Source organism: Euprymna scolopes, chromosome 3 (genome assembly GCF_053919585.1).
Source record: "Euprymna scolopes isolate OS-2025 chromosome 3, ASM5391958v1, whole genome shotgun sequence".
NCBI lineage: Eukaryota > Metazoa > Mollusca > Cephalopoda > Sepiida > Sepiolidae > Euprymna > Euprymna scolopes.
This window is the reverse complement of record NC_136484.1, coordinates 184,171,534-184,197,017: the sequence shown is the minus strand read 5'-3', so window position 1 is coordinate 184,197,017 and position 25,484 is coordinate 184,171,534. Positions and strand designations below refer to the sequence as shown.

Here is a 25,484-nt window from a genome sequence, read left to right as displayed (position 1 = left end):
ACATATATTATACACGTATATATATATATATATATATAAAATATATTTTAATCATCGACGTACAGTCCTGTTTCGTTGTATCACAACTCATCAGTGTCGCTAGACTAGCACCTATCCCAAGCCGAGGATCGAACCTAGAGCCATCGTGATGACAGTCGGCAGTTCTACCCCTTGACCACGGAAGCGGTGCCCGCAACTAATCTGTCCGAATGTCTATTTAAATAAACATCCGTCCGCCACTCGTAAAGTGCTCAAACGTTTGTTTGTAAACAAACCGCGAGCTTCGCATTTTTCAGCCAAATTAAGTAGCGAGTGAGATTATTTCATCTGATTTCTAATCAGTGTCTTATCTCGATTATATATATACATATACATATATATATATACATATATATATATATATATATATATATATATATATATAATCGAGATAAGACACTGATTAGAAATCAGATGAAAGATCCTGATAGATATTACTTGAAGTAATACTTTCAGGGCGATCCTAGCCAAAAAGGAGAAGATCCCTCAGCCACTATCAACAAGAAAGCTGACAAACACTGCACCGGGCTTCTCACCAGAAGCAAGTCGTCCAACGCATCGTTCTGAATATCATTTCCCGGATTATTTTGCTATCTATACCATTGATTCCGAAGTCCATTACATACATAATTCAATGCTCAAGTTTTATTACCCACGGGAATATATACAATGGGATGGTAAATCCATTCAACATCTGATACACTGTGTCAACACCTAAAAAGATTTTGGATTACATCTACCAAAACACACTCAACGCACCAACGAATATTGCTGCCCCGTATACCTTTCGGAAAATCAATAAGGAGCAACCACGCTCTTTTGTTATATGGGACTACTGCCTTCTCCCCTTGACCAATATTCTGCCTACCTAGATTTATAACTCCGGAGGATATTGTACTCCTTCCGATAATGGACTACCCAGCTTGTATCAAATTCCCTTTCCTATAATTATTTCCATATAATTATCATTCACCACTTAAAAACCATTTCCAATATTTGTGCTGAAAAGCAAAATAAGTGTCTATTCACAGCTGAACATTTGGCTAGCCGCATTTCATTTCCTCTGATGATATGAGCCTTTATTGCAAATCCACGAATTAAGGAAATCAACATAACTCCTTCTATATATTCCTTTTGTCAAACAATAAATTCTTAATTCGAATATATGTGTCTATATGTTGTTTTTACAGAATTTAAATATAACCACTAAACTTTATATATATATATATATATATATATATATATATATATATATATATATATATATATATATATATATAAAGTATATTTCATTCATCCAGAGAAAGTCTCGAAATAAATATATATATATATAGCGGGGAAGGGGGCACCCGTCTTTTCTCGGTCGTAAAATACGCTTAAATATTATATTTTAATTTGACAACATTTCGTATATATTTTTATAGAGTTGTGATTTCAAAATAAAAAAAAAGTGTTGGGTTCCATCAGCTAGAATCGAAAGCAAAACTGTAGCATTCTAAGTTGGTGACGTTACCACTGTACCAATGCGATACGAATGCTAAAAAAAAAATTAAGACAAATTAATAAAATGTATAACACTTTTTTCAATTTTCACCCTTGTGGCTTCTTTAAAACTATTTTAACAGGCTAAAAACCCATAAAATCTGCCCATGAAATATCCAATAATTTGAGATCCTTACCGCCGCCGAAAGATTAGAGTTTGAAAATATGGAGACAGATAGATAGACAGGCAGACAAACATATAGCTTATACGTTAGATTACGAGTAATAATAATTTGCTCGGTGGATTAATTTGGCTTTTTTAAAATAAATAATAATGACAATGTTGTCCATCAAATTCCTTCTGTGTTTCTTTACAAGATAACCTCAGATGATATTTGGGCTTGACAGTGAATGCCCCGGAAAAGTCACATCTGATTAATGTGTAGTTTTAAAATATACAAACGAAGAAAGGATTTGCGGCGATTTTAAATGGTATCTTTTCTTTTATCGTAAATTGAACTCATTGATAAAAAAAACATTAAAATAAAATGGTAGGGTATACCAAGTCGTTGCAAAAGATAAGCTCAGTCGTTTCGGAACCTATGAGGAATGAACTCACATACGCAAAGTGACATATATATATATATATATATAAATATTCAATTAAAATTATATAATCAATTGCGATTTAATACGCATATATTTAGTTATAAATTTATTACATTTTTACTAGAATATCTTTTTCTTTTCCAATTTTAACAACAATTCGTTTTACTTTTCCATGTATAAATCTTAACCATATTACTTTTCATGCTCACATTTTTCTATGTAATCGATGATTTTTCCAGGCTTCGCTTTGAAATAAAATTTTCCCTCTCTGTTTACTGTGAATTATTAGCGACAGTACTGCTGAGCGAGAGAACAGATGAACGACAGATCGGAACAGCGGTGAATTATTAGCGACAGTTTTTATATCCTGTTACGGCATCATCTCCGTCGTTCCTAGCCTGTTTCAGGCAGTGTAACAAATTTCGTTGCTATGGTAACTAACAGCCAATAAAAAAACGTCTCTATGTTCCTTAAAGATTCTGAGAATTTTTGAACACAGTAATTTTATTATAACTTTTGTTTTACTGAAATAAAATTGATTTTTTTTCAAAATATAGCATAGAATGTGACCTATGAACTCTAAAAATTGCTTGAAATTTAGTCGCAATATGAGTGAGCGGTGAAGATTTAAAGCAGTTCTAAATGAGTAAAACTAACACTTAGCGATATATTCTAACGCTGCCATGTTTGAATAACTAACACTATCTTGCTTGAATGACAGCATCGTGATTTCAAAACTAAAGAAAAACGTATTTTTGTCATCAGCTGAAATCGAAACAGCAGCAACAGTGTAGCATTCAAAGCAGGTGACTGAATCAACACGACATGCACATGAACTGATTAAAAATTAAAAATAAACTAAAATGAATGTACAAAATGTATAACAATTTTTCAATTTTGATCCATTTTTGACCCTTAAAAATAATTTTAAGCGGATAAAAAAACATAAAAGAACGATCCGTAAAAATCCAATCATTTGAAGCTTCTAGCGCCGCTATGCGACTTTTAGTTTCGGAGGAGATGAAGTTTTAAAATGTGGAGACAAACAGATATATAGCCTATTATATATTAGAAGAGCAGGGAGTGTGCCCGGCTTTGTCCGAGCGTAAAATACGCTTAAAGATGATATTTTAATTCGTCCAGATTTCGTATATATCATTATAAAGTCGTGATTTCAAAAGTAAAAAAAAAAAAATGTAGTTGCCGTCAGCTAAAATCGAAACCGAAACTGTCGAATTCAACGATGGTGACATTATTACTGTACCAGCATGACATGCATATAAGCCCGTTAAAAATTAAAAATAAACTAAGATGAATGTACAAAATGTTCAACGATTTTTGTCCATTTTGATCTGTTTTTGACGCCTTAAAAACAAACTTAACCGATTAAAAACTCATAAAAGAACAGCCCGTAAAAAATCGAATCTATGCGACTTTTATTATCGGGGGAGATAAAGTTTGAAAATATGAAGCCAGAAAGACAAACGGACAGACAGACAGTTATATAGCTGTTTACAATTACATTAAATATTGTAAACACTTTTTGTCTGCGTACTTTAGTTCGAATGCGTGCTAATTTTATAGTAAGTTTTCTTGTTTTTTTTTTGAACAGATCTTTTTATTCGACTACTTTCTAATACACCCGAATCCGCAGTGATTATCAGTAAAGGTGCTCGGATATCTTTATCTATATATTTCACCATATTTTTTCTACACATCTACAAGAATAAAAATGGTTTAGCCAACAGCATATATTGATTACTTGATAGAAACATACTTCCTTTTCAGAGAGGCCTCCAGATTCCAACAATAGTCAGCCATCATGACTGCATATCAGCGATCCTGATTCCTGGTTTCTATCTATTTCACGTCCTGATGAACTCTCTCTCCCTGATCGTTACTCACTGGACCTAGGTTCTCAGGAAACCGTCTATATGTGAAAATAGCTTGTGCATCTTGACGCTCATGGTTTCAGGTTTCTGAAAGTAGTCACCATGCTGTTGTTAAGTTCTGCGTAAATGTTGGCCTTATTGTTGCTAAGAACTTTTTTTCTGACTACCATAACAAATACCTTTCGACCCTTTCAGTTTCACTTCGTTCATTGTGTTTTCAAACTCTAGATGAGCTGCCGGTTATGCAGACCGTCAAAGACGCTAGCTTTTAACTTCTCTATCCTGGAAAAGCTTGAGACGAGTAAATGAAGCAGTTACCATCCATGTCAAGAGCCTTGCTGAACTGCTTGATTAAGCAGCACTCGATTATTTTTTATTCTGTTTCTGTCCACCAGAGGGATCCTTTCCTTGCAAGCCACCAATTCCTTTAGCGCAAGAGATTCCTTCTTCCTGTGATGCTGCGGACGGTTCCTCATCAACAATTTGAAGCTTTCGAGATTTTATGACTCTAAAATGATCCCCTTTCGACATAATCACCCTGAACCATCAATCCTGAATATTTCTTTTCTTTAAAACGATCATTTACAATTAAAACAATTATTTGACATGACATTTTACACACATTGACTTCTTATAAAATACTCCACACATGCCTATATGTAAACAAAATTAAAAAAAATACAACAACACGTGACTATAGCTAAAAATCTTGGCCTGATTGAGAAAAACCAATATGAGTTTTGGATTCGATGCATCATATTCGTCCTAAATCAGCTGAAAAAAGGCTAAAATAAATTTGTTGCTGACCAGTGAAACGAATGAGGTTAAATCGCACAGACGAGGTGGGCAGTTGACATGTCCATTTCGTGAAAGTGTTCGCTCATCAAACGCGTCTCTCAGTAAATTGATCGTACCCTTTGCCACTTGGAAACGCTGATGGGTGTCAGTATCTTTAAGATGAATCACTAAACCAAGCTGTACTCAAAATAACCGATAGTTGCTAAATTTGCAATTAAAGAAAATAAGTTGCTGATTTAAAGTTCACCGCCTCTAAAAAGACACCCTATAGTTATTTTGATGGACAAAAATACTCTGATGTGAGTCTATTACAAACTCATGTTTTTCAAATAATTTTACCGTTGCATGTACAGAATATGATGCATTTGAAAATTGATTCTATATTGGTAAACGCAATCGAATGCTTGTTTTGATTTCCATTATCGAAAAATACAATTGCAAATTATATAGGACTTCGACACAGTCGTGGCTGACGGAATGAGAACATTACCCCTGTAGATTTAATAAAGGTTTCCATTCGAAATTCCGTGCAGTTTCCAAAGGTCGTCAACACAAAGCTGAAGAGGTTACATCGATCGAAATGTTGTGAAAATAGCACTCAAGATAAGAACAGCAATCTGAAGAATTCTGTTGTGGAGAGGCCCACTAATTAACATAGGCGGGTAAGTGAGATATATAAAGGTATCAATCACCAATATCAGGATAGTCCAGCAACGACCGCCAAATAGGCAAAACGCTTATGCTGCCTCCAGTAAGACATGCAACACGCCACATGCCGGAATATCTCCACCTGAAGTATATCTGAAGACATGTAAATATGTATATAACTTTTCTTCCGAATACATTATTGTATACCTTTACTTTCGTGTTCTTGTTAATTATTTTTGCAGACACAACAAATTCAAATAATGCGAATCTTAAATATTAGGATTTGGGTGATTCATGAGATAATACTCATCGCTTAATGTAGTAAACAAAATTCTAATTTTCAGAAATTACTTAACAAGTAAGTATTTCTTAAAATTAGAATTTTGTTAAATTAAAATAAATACAAAAGTGATCAGATTTTATGAAAGACAGTCGAGTAATATTTTCATATTCATTTTATCTTCATGTAATTCATTTTTGGAGTCGTGTGACGCCATTTAGATTAGGGATAACGCTTATTTTATAATAATCCGTTCTCTGTATCATTTTACTTTTTAGCTCTAATTTTTTTTCGTCGTAATCAATTCATCTCTTCGATTATATATATATATATATATATATATATATTTAGTAAACCTGGTAATTAGTAAAAACCTGAAGAGAGTGCTCAATACTATTGCAGAGCAAATATATGTTTTATTTTTTTACTAGCGTTTAATCTGTTTGGTTCCATATGTTTAAGATGTTGGACCATGTTTACGATCTAACAGCTTCGTCAGACCTTACAGAAGTAGTTGTTAGTATTAGGAAGAAGTATTTTAGAAAAAATACGAAAAAATACACATACATGCGCAGGAAGACATATATATATATATATATATATATATATATATATATATATATATACAAATATATACCCATGTATGGATCGTATGTATATACATGGATATATATTTGTATATCTATGTCTGCCTGCGCATGTATGTGTATGTGTGCATCTGGATGCTAGTGTCTGTATGTATGTGTGTATCTATATATGCATGGGTGAACGTATGTGTGCAGAGTAGCTATGTCTGACTTATATGCATGTATGTGTTTGTATGTGTATGTGTGCCTATATCCACAATGCACTTGACACTGAAAACAAAGTTAAGTATGACCACTACCCAAAGCACCATGTTAGGAGCCCACCCCCTGTATATATATGAACTTAATATTTAACCTTTAAACCTTTATACTCCATTTAAATTTTTTTCCTAGACACTATAAATTAATCCCTATCCAATAGCAAAACAAATCAATACAGACCCCTAAAAAATTAAACCAGCAACATGTAATTTTAACATATCTCACAATACATCTACCTACCTCGCATTATTAACTACACCCGCTTATTTATTTATCCTTTATTTGTTTATTAATTTATCTACCGTAACATTACTTTACTTACTTAGCATAAACATACACATCTCTATGTATATATATATGTGTGTGTCCATATATGTGTGTATATTTATATTTTTATGGATATATATATATATTTTTATAATTGTATATACGTGTATATGGGTGCATGTGTGTGTATGCGCGTATGCATGTATGTGTATGTACATCTACATCTCACTGAGGATCCGTACATATATCTCCATTTGTATGTGTATAACTGGTTATATATATATATATATATATATATATATATATATATATGTATATATATCCTTATGCGTACTTATTTATATGTTTCTATGTGCGCGTGAATGAATGTATGTGCTCATAGGTCGTGTATATATGCATGGGTGGATATTCGTATATCTATATCTGTGTGCACATGTATGTGTTTGCATACATCTGACTGTTGATGCCTATATATGTGTGTGTATCTACGGGTATGCATGTCTGAACCTATGTTTACGAATACAGCTATATCTGAGTTTATATGCATATATGTGTTATATGTGTGTATGTGCCTGTATCAGCGATGCATTTTACACTGAAAATAAAGTTAAACATAACCACTACCCAAAGCACCATGTTAGGACCCTCCATATATATGTGAAATTAACGATGCGTCTACCTAACCTCGAATTATATTAGAATTATATATATTTACTTATATATTTATTACTATTTATTATTATTTATTTATCCTAACTTTACTTTATTTACTTGGTATATATATATATATGCCCAAAGCACCATGTTAGAGGCCGACCCCGTGTATATGTCAACTTAACGATGCGTCCATCTAACCTCGCATTATTAACTACACCTATGTATCTACTTATTTATTATATATTATATTATATATTATATTATATATTATATATTATTATATATAAAAGGTAAAGTTAGGATAAATAAGTAATAATAAGATTACTTATTATTACTTATTTATCCTAACTTTACCTTTTTTACTTAGCATGAAAATATATACATGTCTGTGTATGCATATATATGTATGTCTATATATGTCTGTATGTTTATATTTTTATTAATATCTGTATTTATGTAATTGTATATACGTGTATAGGGTAGATGCGTGTGTATGTGTATGTATGTATGTATATATGTATGTATACATCTACTTCTTACTGGAGATCTATATCGCCACATATATGTATATAGGTAGGTGTGTTCATATACATATACCTATATATATGTATATGTGTCTATATATATTTGTGAGTGTATATATGCGTATAAGAGTTGTGTGTATGTGTATGTATGTCTGCATTGATCCATGTATGTCTGCATATACATTGTTTATATATATGTGTGTGTGCGTATGTCTCTTTATATGGATGTGTAGAAATGTACATATATATGTGTATATGTATGTATGCGTATTTGCGAGTGCGTTAGAGTATGTATTATTAAATAAACCCAACCCATTGTAAACTGAAATGGACAAATCGACGTATAGCTACTACGAAAATTTTAAATAAACCCTGTACCTGTCAAAAACATGACATCTACACTAACCCTTTCCCTCTCTCTCACTCTCTTTCCCTCTCGCTCTCCCTCTAGCTCTACTTCTCTTTTCCTCTCGCTCTCCCTCTAGCTCTCATCTACTTAATATACCTTACTGAACAAGCAAAAGGCAGTTAAAATTTTAAACCTAAAAATTTAAACTTACCCTCCTCCCCTTACCCCCTCCCTTTTTTCTTTTATTTACCACCCTCTCTCCACCTCCCCCTCCCTATATCCACCCACGCATACTTGAATCTGCTACTCCCACACACAAAATAAAATCTAATGTATCTTAACCCTCAAAACTGAACTATTGTCAATACCCGTCTACCCCCTTATTATCTCCTACCTCAACCCCCATCGTTATTTTTTCGTATTTCTTCTAAAACACTTCTTCCTAATATTAACAACCACTTCTGTAAGGTCTGACGAGGCTGTTAGATCGTAAACATGTCCATTCTCTGAAACATATGTAACCAAACACACACACACACACACACACATATATATGTATAAATATATATATGTATATATATATAAATATATATATATATATATGTATATATTAGCCTTACGAATTCACACGAGAATGAAATGTGGAATATTCTGTGTAGCTTAAATGTCATGTATATTTTTATAACTTACTATATATATATATGTGTGTGCGTGTGTGTGTGTGTATGCGTGTCTGTATCTGTGTATGTGTATGTTTGCTATGCATATAATGGTTGGTAACTGAAATGATATACTCATGCCAAGCAAATTTTAGTTTCTTAAAACAAAATTCTTTTAGCAAAATTTGTTTTATTCTCACCATAATAAGTATGTATTAAACAAAGAGAATTATAGTGTTTTGCCGAAGTTTTTAAAATAGCTCGTTTAATAAGTCCCGCATTATCGGCAAAACACCAACCTGAATATCACAATCTCACATATGTGGGCTTGTTTTACATATATTTTGATGCAATGTGCTATGATGAACTGGTAGCAGTTGTCTCCATAGGACAAATATAATTCCTACTAATCCGACATCAGCAAAACACCACACCTTCACTACTGAGATCCCTAGGTGTCAAAAAGTCTTTTACTATAGTAATGTCTTCCCTTGTACTACAGAATTAAGAATTTCCTAACATGGGTCATGTTTATTTGACTGTATCCACCTACTGAAGTTTAAATGCAATATCAACAGACATCTCGCTGCTCAGCTCCCCACAGTCGTTTGTTAGATACGATCCTAAACCACAGCAACCTAGTTTTCAGGTAGTAATATGCCTTGGTTGGGGTAAAAAATGTGTAAAAACAAAACTTAAGGAATATTTGTTATATTCTTAAAATTCTGTAAAAATCGGAAGTAACTGAATTTCTACGGACGTCTTCAATCTTCTTTGCAACAATTATAGGAACTAAACATCGTGCCTTTTACACGTCATCGTGTCCAGCAGCTGTGTTCACATATTTCATAATGATCGGTTCATTAGTCCGTAAGTGAAATATTTACATAGTAATACATAAACATCTTCAGATATCTAACTTTTAAGCGTGTTTTAAGAAAACAGGATGACTGTATAGTGCAAAAAATATAGAATAGAAGCAGAAGAATTCTTGATAAAATATAGACTGGCTGAACTGAATACAGGAGATTATCCAATCATTGATGCTCAGTTAAATTTTCATCAAGATAAACGCTAATACTTTTGCGCATGCGTATAAATATCAAATTCTTTGGACGGATTATATCGTCTGCTAATAACGCTAAAAGGAAACAAAAGATGTTGCCAAAGAAAATAAATGAAAATCAATGTACAACGAAAATAGATGACGTTTGTTATTTAAAAAAATTATATTTGAAGATTTTGTGCGAATAAAGTTGCATAGAAAAAAATGACGACGTAAATATTTGTTATGTTCACTGTACTTGAACCTGCGCCAAAATCGAAGTATGTAAACGTTTTTATTTCGAGCTTCCAGCTTGAGACAACATGCTCGTTTTCTTTAATGCAGTTTTTCAACTACGGAATACCGATAAGAAATAAAAATTTTACTTCGAAACAAATTCAATTCTCTAACCATGATGTTCTTTTTTTATTTTTACTGTATACCTATCTGCTTCAAATTTCTTCTCTAGTAATAAGAAAGAACTAATTACAGTTAATTGGAAAATAAAAATTGCTTTCGCTAAATTTTCAATTGTTGAAAGGAGTCTTGCCGATTTTTAATGATGTCGCTTCTTTTATCTTTAATCTTTGTTTATTCACATATTTTGGTAAAAAAGGGGAAATCATCGGCTTCTTTGTTTGTATATAAATATATATAATGCATTAGATATGACTTAATAAAACCTAAACATCTGTGAAATAACTCAGTATATACGTATGCAGCGTTTCTTAATATAGCTGTACATACTTTGAGGTTAATACAGTAATAGTTTTCAAACTTTGTTCAGAAGATACGATACGATATTTTATAAAGAGAAATGTACGAATGAAGCTTAATTCAAATTTAACGTATCAAAATCTCACTTCATAATTTCATATAAGCAGGGGAAGTATAAGATTAGCTCAGTTGAGAAGCAGAGTAGAGATTATAATAATTATCAGTAATTACAATCTCCTTCATATACGGGAACCGATTTAACGATTGAAGCCAAGGATAAGCTTCCTCAGCCATGTCAATTCCTAACAATATCCCAGGAAGAGACCAGACTACAACTCTGGACTACAAGGCTAGAGAATGGAGTCTAATCCTGTTGACATAGGAATCTCCTCTTAGCATGGCTCTAGTAGAAACCATTCAGCCACCCAAGAAAAGGAATTAAACGATCAAAAGTTATTTGTGTTACAAAACTGACCCAAATATCTGCGAATGTTAAGAGGGCAAAAATACAATGCAACATTCTCTGCCCTCTATTGCCAGATCGATGCAGCTTGAAAGATTTTGCATAATGCAACGATGATGCAAATGACTGCGTAAAAAGTGCAAATAACAGTAAAAAGCAAACATTCTGGCGTACAAAAGGTCGCTCGTCTCAATGATATCACTCTCATCTTCGTAGCTCCTCAGCTTTTCGAGTTAAAAATAAAAGGTGTTACTTTTGGAACGACCATCATATTACCCACACATACATGAACAACGTCAACAAGAGAATAATAACATACATGCTATACATGATATACATTCAGAAAAAGTTTATAAAGTTAAATTGATGCATATGTATGATAATCAGTGAATGCAATTAAACTATGCAAGATTAGTTACAATAAACTACTTTGTTACAAATACACTTTGACTGTCAAAGTATCTAAGTTCAACGAATTGACCTTTGAAGACTCTACCAAACTCCTTCGCCAATTTTGGATCTAAACACTTGAAATTTAAGATGTAGATTATTTAGACATGGATCAAACTTTTAAAATTTTATTTGAGTCAAAATTGGGGTCTAAGTTTAAAAAAATTTGAACTCGACGGTTGCTAACAAATTACTCAGCCAATGTTTGGTCTAAACTTTTGAAATTTTACACAAAGTGTAATCAGACATAGGGCAATATTTTTAGTAGGTTTTTGGCTGAAAATATGGTTGCCAAAGAGATAAAGTTCTAAATATTTGACCTTTATGGTCTTTAGTTAACTATTCAGCTAATTTTGGATCTAAACATTTGAAATTTTATATAAAGAGTATTCAGACATGCAGTGAAAATTTGGCTGCCAAGGGGTCAAAGTTGAAAGAGTTGACCTTTGCAGACTCTAACAAGCACTTCCGTCATTTTCGGGTCTAAACATCTAATCTAATTTTAGATGTAGGTTACCTGGACATGTCAAACTTTTTAATATATATATACACATATGCACATACACTTATTAACAGTACACAGAGCCCGATCAAAGCCGGCTGGGCTGCTAGTATATGTATATATTAGACTGAAAAGTGGGTTATTACTGAAATAGAAATGAAGATAAGCCAAATCAGGATGAGATGAAAATGGCTCAACGTCTATCAAAGTTAGTATCAGGTTCGCGCTTGCGATATTTACTCAAACACTACATCCAAGGACTTTCGGTTTGGGAAGGTTTGGAGGCGAAAAATAAATAATCCAATTTGCTTAGACTTTCGATATCTTTTATCCAATATTTTGTATTCTGGACAATTAATATTTTGTATTCTGAAAGATTAATGCTCAAGACAAAAGAAATTAACATACTATGTTTATGGCGATGAACCAACTTTTCTGACATAGTTACGTTTAAAACCAATTGGTTTTATTTACTGCATTAGCAATTGATTTGAATACGTCAATTGCCAGACATATTTAATTATTTTAATGAAAGAATACATTATTATATTTATAAAGTCTATTCAAGTTACTGTTTATATATATGAAAAATATTTGAAATAAATAATATCTCGAAATGATTTATTAAAACCTGTTTGTAAAATTTATTTATTTCGATAAATACCATAAACTGTTCGTATATAATAAACATTACAATTGACTAATAGAAACATTTATATAACTTATGCATTTTGATGGAAATCATACCAAGCACAGAGAATAAACGCAATATATTTAATGTTATAAGCAATATATTTAATGTTATAAGCAATATATTTAATGTTATCAGCAATCAATGATTTTTTTAAAGGGAGTCACTACTTATCAAATGCCACTGAAAAATAAGGGAAAATAATTGTACGATGGTCACTGGGACAACAGAGTAGTAATCGTTAGTAGTGGAAATTGCGCATAAAATGATTAATCAGAGGTGCGAATCAACAAGAACTTATTTATATTGGAGTTGATGACGAACAACTTGTAGTCACCTGGAAAGCAAACCAGCGAAACACAGCTCCACAAGCGAACGGTTCTAGGAAAGGAATCATGTTAATGATATTTGACGTTTAGATTTAGGCACAAATAAAAATTGGGGAAATTTTTTATAGTGGTTGTAGCGAGACGAGTGTGTTTTGTGAAATTTTGGCAAAGGGGGCTACAAATGCAATCCATAACGAGCACTTTCTACGAAAATAACAATAGAGCAGAGACAGGCTCGTAAGGTCTCTTCTGTGGGGAAAGAAGTTGCAAGAGAAAAGGGCATCACCTCTTAGGTTTCGATTTTAATTCACCGACAGGCGGAAATGACGCAATACCACTGCAGCGCAATACTTCGCTCCTTTCAGATTTCAAAGTAACACTATTAAAGAAGTTCGAATAGAAAGAAAGGCACTGAAATAATCATAATATAAATTAAGCAACTCGTTTCAATTAAAATAATAAAGAAATATGCAGATTTGTAATATTTATTCCTATTTCACAGAGTAGATTATAAGATTTTGCCACAAGGGAAGCGACTGCAACGACGACTGCTTGCTTGGTCTTCTGCGGTGTAGGACGGTTGTAAGCTTGAAAACACTTGTTAAAGACCTTGGCAAGCTGGTGTAATGGTTATCGTACTGGACTCACTGGCTTTAGGTTTTAGTTTCGATTCCAACTTGACTATATTTTTTACTTACAAGAAGTGAACTGTTTAGAAAAAAAAAAACATAACACTGGAATACACATGTCCCAGTTTCAGTATGAATTACAATACACTATGTATGCGTATTTTAAGACCGGGCGACGCCAGTCAGCTTGCTAATATATATATATATATATATATATATATATATATATATATGCATCGTGCAAGTAAAAAGACTGCACTTAATTATTTAACCATAACTAATTTTTATTGAAAACATTTTCATTTGTTGAAAATTTACTCATGAAATAATTGGATTATTACATTTATTTGAATTATTATGTTTTGTTGCACGTTGGTCTATTGAGTTCTTGCAAACATAGCGTAAATGTGGCGTGTCGAAACTTTGAATGCGTTTTCCTGTTAATGAAACACTTTTGTAGCTAATCCGTTTTGACATATTGGGGTGTCAGTACAATCGAAACGCTAAATTAATTAGCAGGAATGACAAATGTCTTGAAAGCAACAAAACATGTGCTTACGTTATTTTCTGTATGTAGAAATGTTTTAATCGTGGATTTATCTTGATTCTAATTGCGATTGTGTGGGTAGAAAGAGCGGGAACGCAAACTGGTTACAAAAGAAAAAAACAATACTTTAGATTGGCTAATGAACTTATTAACACGCGTCCATTAAAGTTAAAAAAAGCATTAACATGCTTATATGTATGGGTACACGCATAGATATACATACATGCACAGATACATACACTCAAACTACGCGTATGCATACTAAAATACCCGCATACATACATACATAATACACACATAATACATACACACACGTACATACATACATACATACACACATACATACATACATACACACACGTACATACATACATGCATACATACACACATACATACATACATACATACACACGGACGTACAAAACATACATAGTTGATCGCTGCGATGTCTTGTCAGGTGAGTACCACTTCTTTTATTTAATGACAGCACTAGGGTCCGGAGATGGTTTTACAGTCCTGCTAACGAATTACATATCTTAGATCTGACTTGACATTTATCTTGACGGCACAAAACTTACAGGTTGTCTCTTGTTTTCATTTTACTTTAGTTAGCTCTTATGAATTGAAGACCCTTTTCTTGGATTGGCATTTGATATTCGAGTGTCCAATCACAACTCTCCTTTTAATCAATGTTCGGTAAATAAAGAAGTAAAGATTTGTAGAAACATTCATTTCCATCTCTGACATCGGTTTAATATGTTGTAGCATTTCATTGTTTTATTTGGTTACTTGGTCTTGCCGGATTCCAGGAGAAGAAATCATTTAGACTGATAAAGTATCCAGGTTTTTTTTATATAGATCCACAAAATATTGTGATAATTGTTTCAGTGTGAACAGGTATGGTATAATAAATTATGGAGTTTATCTATTTTATTTTTACTTTCATCATATTTTGCTTTGGTTTTGATATCCCAAAATTCGAAGCTATCTCTTTACAACTCTTCCTTTTCATAACTTATCATACTTTCATAAATCAGAGCCCATTTTCTGTAGGCTGTTTTTGAACCCAGTCAACGACGCGTTCTTTTGCTAGTATATATATATATATATATATATATATATATATATATATATATAACTCTACTAACGTATTGAGCGCTCTTTATACTTGTTTTTTTTACCATATAAATCTCTTAATATATATATATATATATATATATATATATATATATATATACATATACGTATTTTGTATATCTTATAGATATTTGTTCATGAACTCACATTTTGTAAATTACAGATATACTAAATAATTTTAATTTTTTTCTAAGTTTCTAACTGATTGTTTGAATAATCAAACCATCGCAAACTAGCAGGGAACAGGCGTAGAATATAAAATGTAAGTGTCGAAAGGCGTCTGCAAATGAGTAAAATATAAAACGAAAAACGAAACCGCAAAAAGTGAGAATCATATTGACGGAACGAGGATGAAAGAATAAAACAATACGGGCAACGGGTGAAAATATACGGGAAAGGATATTAAATTCATATACTATCATATCTAAGGAAAATTTTCCACGAAAAAAGATGAAAACTGTCTTCAAATATTTGAGCAATTCTTTCATAGTGTAAATGCGGTGCGTCTGTTTAGATAAGCATCCTTCGGAGAAAAAAATGTAATATCGCGCGAAAACAAGAATAGCTGGCCGCCATGCTACCCTGACTTAATACCAGTGGATTACTAGTTTTGTTTTTTTAAAGGGCACAGTAATTCACTAATAACAACCGAGTAGGCTTGGAGAACATAAAATTCGCAATGAAAAAGTTGAACAACGAGGCCTGGTAATTTGACGCTAAGAGTCAAAAGCAAGTATTTTAAAAATGCGTTTCAGTACCTTTTCGGAGTCTTGATTTTCTGTATAATGCATACATTTTCAATAACGTTAAGAGGGATTATTTCATTATACTATACCGGTGTTAGATAATAACGTAATTTAAATTAGTTATTATCGATCTATCTATCGGTCTATCTATCTATTTATCTATCTATCCAGTGATATTGTAAAATAGTTTCGATTGGGAGTTATTTATTGTGTAGCTGAAGATGTTTATATAAATTAGCTAAGTTAAATAAAAAAATAACCTTCAACATTTGCGTACGTGACAGAGGTCATACATTAGGCGATGTGTGCTTTTGATGATGATGTAACGGAACTGACAGGTGGAGAGGTCTAGACGATTAGATTGAGAGTTTAAGTTTGGTCACGGAAGTTAGAAGACGTGCTTCAAAGTCGGGAAGCGGGACAGAAGTACAAGCAATGTGGACACGTAATGAAGACTCCTTGTGAAAACCACGGAGACAGCTGAAATAAATTTATATTTTAACAATATAAAGTGTTGTTTTGTGGTTTCACAAAAAAAAACAGGCGCCTCAATCGGTTATGGTGTTGATCGTTGAATGTTTCATCACAGAGACCAGCAGCGAAGACAGAAGAACTCGAGAGAAAGAAAAGGTATGAGCCATCTATATTCTTCTTCTTATAAAATATGATACCTTTATGTAAATACGAACTGCAATATATCCTCATGGCTATACCATACAACATGACTCAATTTATACGTCAAAATCATCTCCTGGCTATATAACACTGGTATAGTTTTTGCATTAAAAAAACAACGTTTTGCTCGGCTCTTTCCAGCTGTTTACGTTAGAAAGGTGACGAAACGTTGAACCAATCAGATACCAGGAAAAACATGCAAGTGAAACGGTGAATTGATTTAATCGTAAATTAGTGATTGTTAAGAATTTGTAACAGAAAACGGTGTTATTTACAGGATAGTCAAACAATGTTTTTAATTACATCCTTTTTAACTGTCAACGTGTGGATATTTCTTTTTCAGACTCGATTTTGAACTTTTACTACCGCTAGTTCCTTTGCATTATTTTTTTTTGTTTATCTACGGTATGTGCTAGCGATATTCCTTTAATGGATTAGAAACTCCAAATCCGGCAGGAACTTTTAAATATTCAAACAACGTTTCGTACTGTATTTTACCTATAACAAAATAAAAGCAGAACAGCAAGTAAGCCATATTTTATTGCAAATATGTAACAAAGGACTAAAAAGGTTAAAACACGTAGTTGTTGATGGAAAAAGAAAAGCGTTCTTCTGAAATTGTTTTTATTACGTTTATTGAACAGAAAAGGACAATTTAAAAGTCAAATGGTAAAAACTAATGTCTTCTCTATAGAAATAAGATGTTCGTTATCTGATTATTTGAACAACAGTAATTAATGAACTTATAATCGCCAGCATTCCGATCCCAGATTGCCAAAAAGAGTTTTTAAGAAAAGACAATGCTTTAACACAAGAGGAACCTGTTCGTGTCGGTAAAACATATGAATTCTAACTTACACTTAAAACAGGCTCGTGCTGAACAATAAGGAGGATAGAAACATCACTATTCAAACTATCAAAACGAGAATAGACGCTAAAGGACACCAAAATGTACTAACAACTTTAGTAACTGCCTCAGTTGCGGTAGAATCTTTGAATTCTGCTAGCCCAGCTTTTGGATTCAGATGCAACGCAGATTAAAATGCTTCCAGCTGGGCAATACTTTGTTTATTAAGCATACCAAAACCAAGGCAAAGATCAAGGTCACGAAATAAAAACCATAAAAATCAAAGACAGAACATCAACTAGAATATTGTCTATGAGACTATCGAACAACAAAAACGTACAACCTCATTTTGATGCACGTGGGAAAAACCCAGAGTGGATTCCAAGCTTAGCATACTCATATAGAAAAGATATATGACTGATAATCTGTTTAGATCCAAGACATTTGATATCGCCGCTCAAAAGACCACACTATGAAACTGTTGTAGTAGAAGAGATAATGCACAATTTTTCGGGTGCCAAACTATTGTTAAAATTTGATTCTAAAGCTGGTTATTAAGGCTCATGCAAATAGCTGCTCATAATGGTATAGTGTTTTACTCAACGAAATACAAAATTAAGTAAAAGATATCTTTCTCCCGGATGGTCTATGGTGAAAATGGCGTCAAAACTAGAAAAGCTTAAAGACCTACAAATCATTTCTTACGCAACTTGTAAGAAAGAGTTACAAGAATTCTTAGGTCTTATAAAATACTTATCACCGTTCATTCCTAACCTTGCTGACAAGACACATATACTATAATGGCTGTTAAAAATGTCGCACACTTTCATTGGGGAAAATATCACAACGGATTTTTTCAAAAACTCAAAACAGTGATCAGTGAAGATTTTACACTAATATATTTTAGCACAGCCGAAATACCAATACTACAAACCGATGCAAGTTTGAAAAGACTTTAAGCTGAATTAATGCAAAACAAAAGCCTATCAAAAATGCACCAAAGTCTCTAACAAACACAGATAAGCAGTATGAATAAAATAAAGCAAGATATAAATGATGCTTTAGACGTTATGTGATTAAAAAGGAAAAACCTAAAACAGTAAAAACAAAAATAAAATCAACGTTTCGTCCCCATTTCAAGGGACATCATCAGGATTTCTAGGCGAGGATGTACAGGAAGACGGTCATATCACATGCGAAAGAGGAGAAGTTTAGTTCTCTTTCTGTTCTGGAGAGAAAAAATTTCATGATGAAAAGAGAAATTTATATCAAGTGTGTGGAGGGGGGGGGTCGGGTTATATACATATATGCATTTTTTTTTTATCATCATCAACCAGGATCTAAACTAGTGTTTTGTTCATTTAATATCATATTACCTATGATTGGTATTTACTCCATTCCATGTAATGATTGCAAAAAATCATACATAGGTGAGACACAGCGAAATTTGGAAATCAGACTAAGCGAACATAAAAGGGACATAAGAAATGCCAACCTCTTAAATGCACTCTTTTCCCACTGTGTCGAACATGGCCACTCTTTCGGCTTTGGACGTGCAAAAATCTTAAAATCCATCCCAGATAGAGCAAAACGGAGACTTATTGTATCTGTTTTAATTTCAAACATTAACACTATCAAACAAAGAAAAGGATTTTATAATGTAGCCCCAATCATAGGTAATATAATAATAAATGAACAAAACATTAATTTAGATCCTGGTTGATAAAAAAAATGCATATATGTATATAACCCGACCCCCCTCCACACACACTAGATATACATTCTCTTTTCATCATCAAGTTCAAGATCAAATGGTATTATTAAACGACAAATTCAAGCAGTCAAATCAACAACTTTCAGAGTTCAAATGTTACTTAAAACAATCGCATTATGGGATCGAAAATAATTGTCAAAATTCCAAACCCAAGATGTCTCAGGCATAACCATATCTATGGACAGTTGGAATGCATATATGTATATAACCCGACCCCCCTCCACACACTTGATATAAATTTCTCTTTTCATTAAATTTTTTTCTCTCCAGAACAGAAAGAGAACTAAACTTCTCCTCTTTCGCATGTGATATGACCGTCTTTCTGTACATCCTCGCCTAGAAATCCTGATGATGTCCCTTGAAATGGGGACGAAACGTTGATTTTATTTTTGTTTTTACTGTTTTAGGTTTTTTCTTTGTATTCACATAAGCAGTATGTATGCATCAGAGGGAGCTTCCTGCCATTATATCAGGTGTTCAAAATTCAGCACATACCAATATGAACGCAAATTTAAAGTACTAAACGACCATAAGCTACTCTTTATGATACTACAATGAGCTTCTTAGACTATAATAAATGGGGATCGTTACCAGATGTAAATAGAGTACATATTAGGACAGGCAAATGACTCTAGCTGATACTGTGAGCTGCCTTCCCAGCAATGAGAACATAGATGTTCGAGTCGATTTAGTGTGATTCAGATGTCTACATCAGAATGAGATTAAAAAAAGGAAACTGATCCAGTACTTGATCAACTTCAAGAAATTATAGTATCAGGATAGTCAGATTGAATTAAAGAGTGTACGCCAGCAATACGGTCATACTGGTTATACACAAATGAACTATATGTTATGATGATATTTTCATGAAGTAATTTGTGACAATTGACCAGTGAAGTATTAAAAAATTTTTGTTCAACTATTACAATTCAATATCATATCCCAAAAGTTCAAGATCAAATGGTATTATTAAACGACAAATTCAAGCCGTCAAATCAACAACTTTCAGAGTTCAAATGATACTTAAAACAATCGCATTATGGGATCGAAAATAATTGTCAAAATTCCAAACCCAAGATGTCTCAGGCATAACCATATCTATGGACAGTTGGAACATAGACATGAAATACAGAAAATGTATCATGAAAGAACAATCCATGATTTACCAACAATTGCCGCTGGGCAATATGTATGTACGGTGGTTCATTTTAATGATTACATCACTTTATCACAAACAATATCTTACGCCAATTTATCCCCAAACGATCAACATATATAAAAACAAGAAGTAGCCGTGAAATACATGTTAAAAAGATATAAGCAACAAATGTACTACTGTAAACAACAATTATCTAAACAATTTTATTTTTATCTGGTAAGGGGATGTAGCAATATTAGGGAACTATTTTTATATGCGAAAGAAATATAACCACTTGACGTAGGAATGACGTAAACCGTCTTAAAGTTTTGAAAATGGGTTAAAACAACATACGTGTCTCTTATGTATATATGCTAAATAAATAAAAAGCACTAAACGATGTCTTAGTTGCAATTTACTATGCTTCGATAAAACAATATTATTACTAAACGAACATAACATTTCCATGAATTAACGCCGAATGCATCAGTTTTATGCAGAGATGTATCTATATCCTCTCTCCCTCTTTTATATATATATATATATATATATATATATATATATATATATATATATATATATATATAATGTATGTGTGTATGTGCGTGTGTGTGTATGTGTGTATGTGTGTGGTAATTACAGAAACCCAGGACAACATTGGTACCGTCGGTTTACAAAATCAAACAATGAGGAGTTAAGTTAGTTTCTTATTCCAGACTCTTTAAGCCTTTGTTTATATCAGGGGTAAACAGATATATACAAAGACTGATGTGATTCTGGTAAAGTAGACTTACTATAGGTCTTCATTGCTTGGATTTGTAATCGATGTTACTGGTGTATTACGGCTTTTATTTTTTTATTTTTTTCATTAACAATACAGCTGGGCGTGTCTCTCACTAAGAATATACACACATACACATATATAGCATAATTCGGTGTCATATGTCAATAATAAAAGTGTTCAAGAGTACACACACATGTATATATATATATATATATATATATAAATATATATATATATATATATTCAATGGACGCTACACATAAGCACATCGGCACCTTCGATTTCATGGAAATATAAGAAACTCAACCTTTAAGATTAAAGATACCAAGCGACGCTTTCCTCGTTTTTCCAAGTTTCTCACCATTTTGTTCAAGTTATGGATACGTCATTCTACCGGATGCGAGACAATTACCCGCAATCCCGCAGATTCCAGCCGGGGGACTTTTTAAAGATTATAACTACCTCCTTTTTCCATAGGGTGACTTACAAATGTGATGCTTAACGCTTAGTAAGTAATCTAGTATTGTTAAAAAACAAAATTAAGATTCACTTTCTTCAAATTTTGTCACAAGTTACTAAAAATCATTATCAATGTGACATTTACAAGCACATTTATAGTAGAACGAATGTAAAAATAATTGTATTAAAAGTAGATATCAGAACATGAAAACTAGTGTTGTCATTTGATAATAAATAATGGAAAACTTGTAAGTGCTTAGTACTTATGTCAGTATCTGTTTACGATGGAGGTATAACAACAAAATGAATCTAAATGAAAAACTGAAAACCAAATAATTAAAAAAGAGTGCAGAATGTGCAATGAATACGATCACAAACTATGGAAGTGATTGTGGAGTTTAAATCTCATAACGTTTACTGTGATCAGCTAATGCACTAGTTCGAGAAGGTACTAACCTATAATTACTTCACAGCGATTGTTAAAATAAAAATGGTTCTCCAAATCATAGTATGCACTTTTCTATTTGAACCCGAACGTAAGTATGGGTAAATATCTTACGATTTTTGTTTACATTGTATGAAGTATTGCAATAAAGCAACGTTATTCAACCAGGATTCCGCCAGTACATTCCAGGGGTTCCGCAATTTCTAATTATCAACGAGAAATACATAAGCAGAATGTTTAATTTAACTTTGAAAATCTATTTTATTAATATATGCATATTTAAAAACAATATTGTTTTACACACACACACACACACACACACACACACATATATATATATATATATATATATATATATATATATATATATATAACAAAATAGGTTGGAGTCGCTGAATAATTCATCCTCCCGTTAAAGCGGTTCCATCCTCTTTCCCGAATTTGACTACTGTGCACTTTTCAACTCTTATCCTCGAGTGACCTATGGGCCTTGATAAGTGGTAATATATATTTTTTACAATATATATATATATATATATATATATATATATAACAAAATAGGTTGGAGTCGCTGAATAACTCATCCTCCCGAGAGAGAGAGAGAGAGAGAGAGAGAGAGAGAGAGAGGGAGAGAGAGAGAGATAGAGAAAACAATTCTCAACCTATATATTCAACAAATTTTTATCTACAGATTTGAAATTTGTATATAGGGTATTCAGACATACAGAAATATATCTAGCATAATCTATCTATTATATCTATAAAAGTGGGAATGTGTGTGAGAGAGAGAGAGAGAACAATGGTTACATTTGAAGAATTAATTGGTCTTGCCATTATTAGGTTTTCTTTTATGCATTCTTATTGACGTCATATGCGTATTTTCATTTCATTTTTTTTTCAATGCGGTTGTTTTTTGCATAAGAACTAAATTATTGCATAAGGGTTCCATGAGCCAGTGGAATGTCCTCATTGGGTTCCGCTCCAATAAAAAGGTTGAAAGCACTGCCCTAGAGCGACACCTTATAAACTACAAAACCTATTTATCTGATTACGTTTGCATGTTTATTACTGTTATGAAAAAGCTTCAGTTCTAGAAATAGAATTTTTACCATGAACGAACGTTTTAAGTTAAATGCAAAATCATACACATTGCTGGACTTTATTGGCTACAATATGGGTCAAGTAGTGGATTTATATTATAAAAAGTCCACAAGTTACTACCAGTAATGTAACTTCCACATCTCTGTGACCTTTGCATTGTAATTTGACATCTGTTGTAAATATTGAATATGATCGAAATTTTAACCACGTCTACTGAGAATTTGTCAAACGATGTAGACGCTAGGCTGTGCGCAACTAAACTACTAAATATACTGATAGACCAACGAACAAATCCAACAAAAATATTTGGCGGATGCATTAAGTATCGCCTTTCGCTATTACATATACCTAAATGGATAAAATGACGTAAAACAAATAGACTAATCAAATAAAACTTAATATTGGGTAATCGTTTTGAAAAGTTTCTAAATTATTGAACTTTGAGATTTGACATAAAAAGCAAAACTGGTCATTCATTCTCGCAAATTTTGATTGTAATAATCTTTAATTAAAATACATTAGAGATGCTTGACTATAAGAAAAATACAAGATGCTCACCATTTGTAGGTAAGTTATCCAAGTTCATAGCCCGCGTCTTTGTTGAGGTATTATTCGCTGTTAAAATCTGAAAAACATAATACAACAAACGTACATTAAACCTTTTTTACGTCAGTATATATATATATATATATATATATATATATATATATATATATATATATATATATATATATATATATACTTGCCCAGCCCGGGTCCTTCGGGGCCTGGGCAACAAGTGTCAAGCAAAGACCATATGTGGGGGCAACCCCACATATAAGACCTTGGTCAATGTAGGGGTAACCCTTCATACCAATTGTCACTATCCAGCTCCCTTACTCCCCGGGGAGTTGGTCCTCATTTCCCCTTCACTCCTCACTTTAAAAATCGGCCATGTGCCTAATTTGCTCTGTGGGGGAGCAAATAAATAGCCTTACGTCAGTATATATATATATCTACATAAATATGCAAATATATAGTCGCAAATTAGACCATTTTTTGTCGTGTTTAGGATCGGTTATAGATCGCGAGGATCGCGAAATTATTGGAAATTAACTATTATAGACACGTAACCTATTAAAGTACTCTATCCAATGTTGGATTATCGGGCTGTTTTTAGAATAAGCTTTAATCAGATGTGTAAATATAAAAAAACAATACGCATATCAATTAACTTATAAATCTAATCTTCTAAAAGAAATGCTTCGAACATATAAGAAAAATGACTTAAAACCAGTTTATCTCTGGTTTATAGGGCTCAATTATTTTAGATAGAGGTCTGTCTAGGATAAGATTGACTTTATTTGAAAATCACTGCAGACGGAAATATTTGACTCAGACGATAATATTCTAAGACTAAAGTGACTGTCAATGACTTTTAATCATGAATTTTCAGATCGTATTTTTATGTTGTACAAGTATTTATCACGATGATTAAAGGGTATATAGGTGTTTGTCTTGGTTCTTTATTGTTACCCAGAAACATTAATTACGTATAGGAATAGCAGGATGAGAGTTGGCAGACATAACCTGTTGAGTAGATTTTTTTTTGCTTATTTGTTCTTTTAGATAATAGCTGTTGTGAAGATTGATATAAATAAAATAAAAGCTATAAATTTTGGAACGCTTCTCGTATATATACAGGCTGTGCCAAAAGTGAGTGGATAGTAAAACATTTATTTAGATATTGTACGGCATAATCACGTTGACACCCGGTTCTCGCTGGATCACCGTAGTTAAGCAACGTTGAACTTGGTTAGTACTAAATGGGTGACCAATTGGGACTTCCAGGTGCTGTATGTGCTCTCTGCTTATCTTGGCATTGTTTCCAGTCGTCCTGGACTTATCCTTGCCACTAGACTCAAGCAGTGTCGATTTAGGAGAGGCGTGGTCGGTAATTGCGCAACCCCTGCC

The 25,484-nt window shown here is 32.7% G+C and overlaps 1 protein-coding gene across 2 annotated transcripts in view; it reads right to left on the bottom strand.

Annotated features, from left to right (window-relative positions):
* The window catches only part of LOC145260338 (uncharacterized), a 1,155,262-nt gene that overhangs the window by 242,217 nt on the left and 887,561 nt on the right, over window positions 1–25,484 (bottom strand). For both annotated transcript variants that reach the window (XM_080118258.1, XM_080118266.1), the window contains exon 5: window positions 24,090–24,156. The gene's annotated coding sequence lies outside the window, so the exon portion shown is untranslated. The remainder of the gene's footprint in view (window positions 1–24,089; window positions 24,157–25,484) is intronic.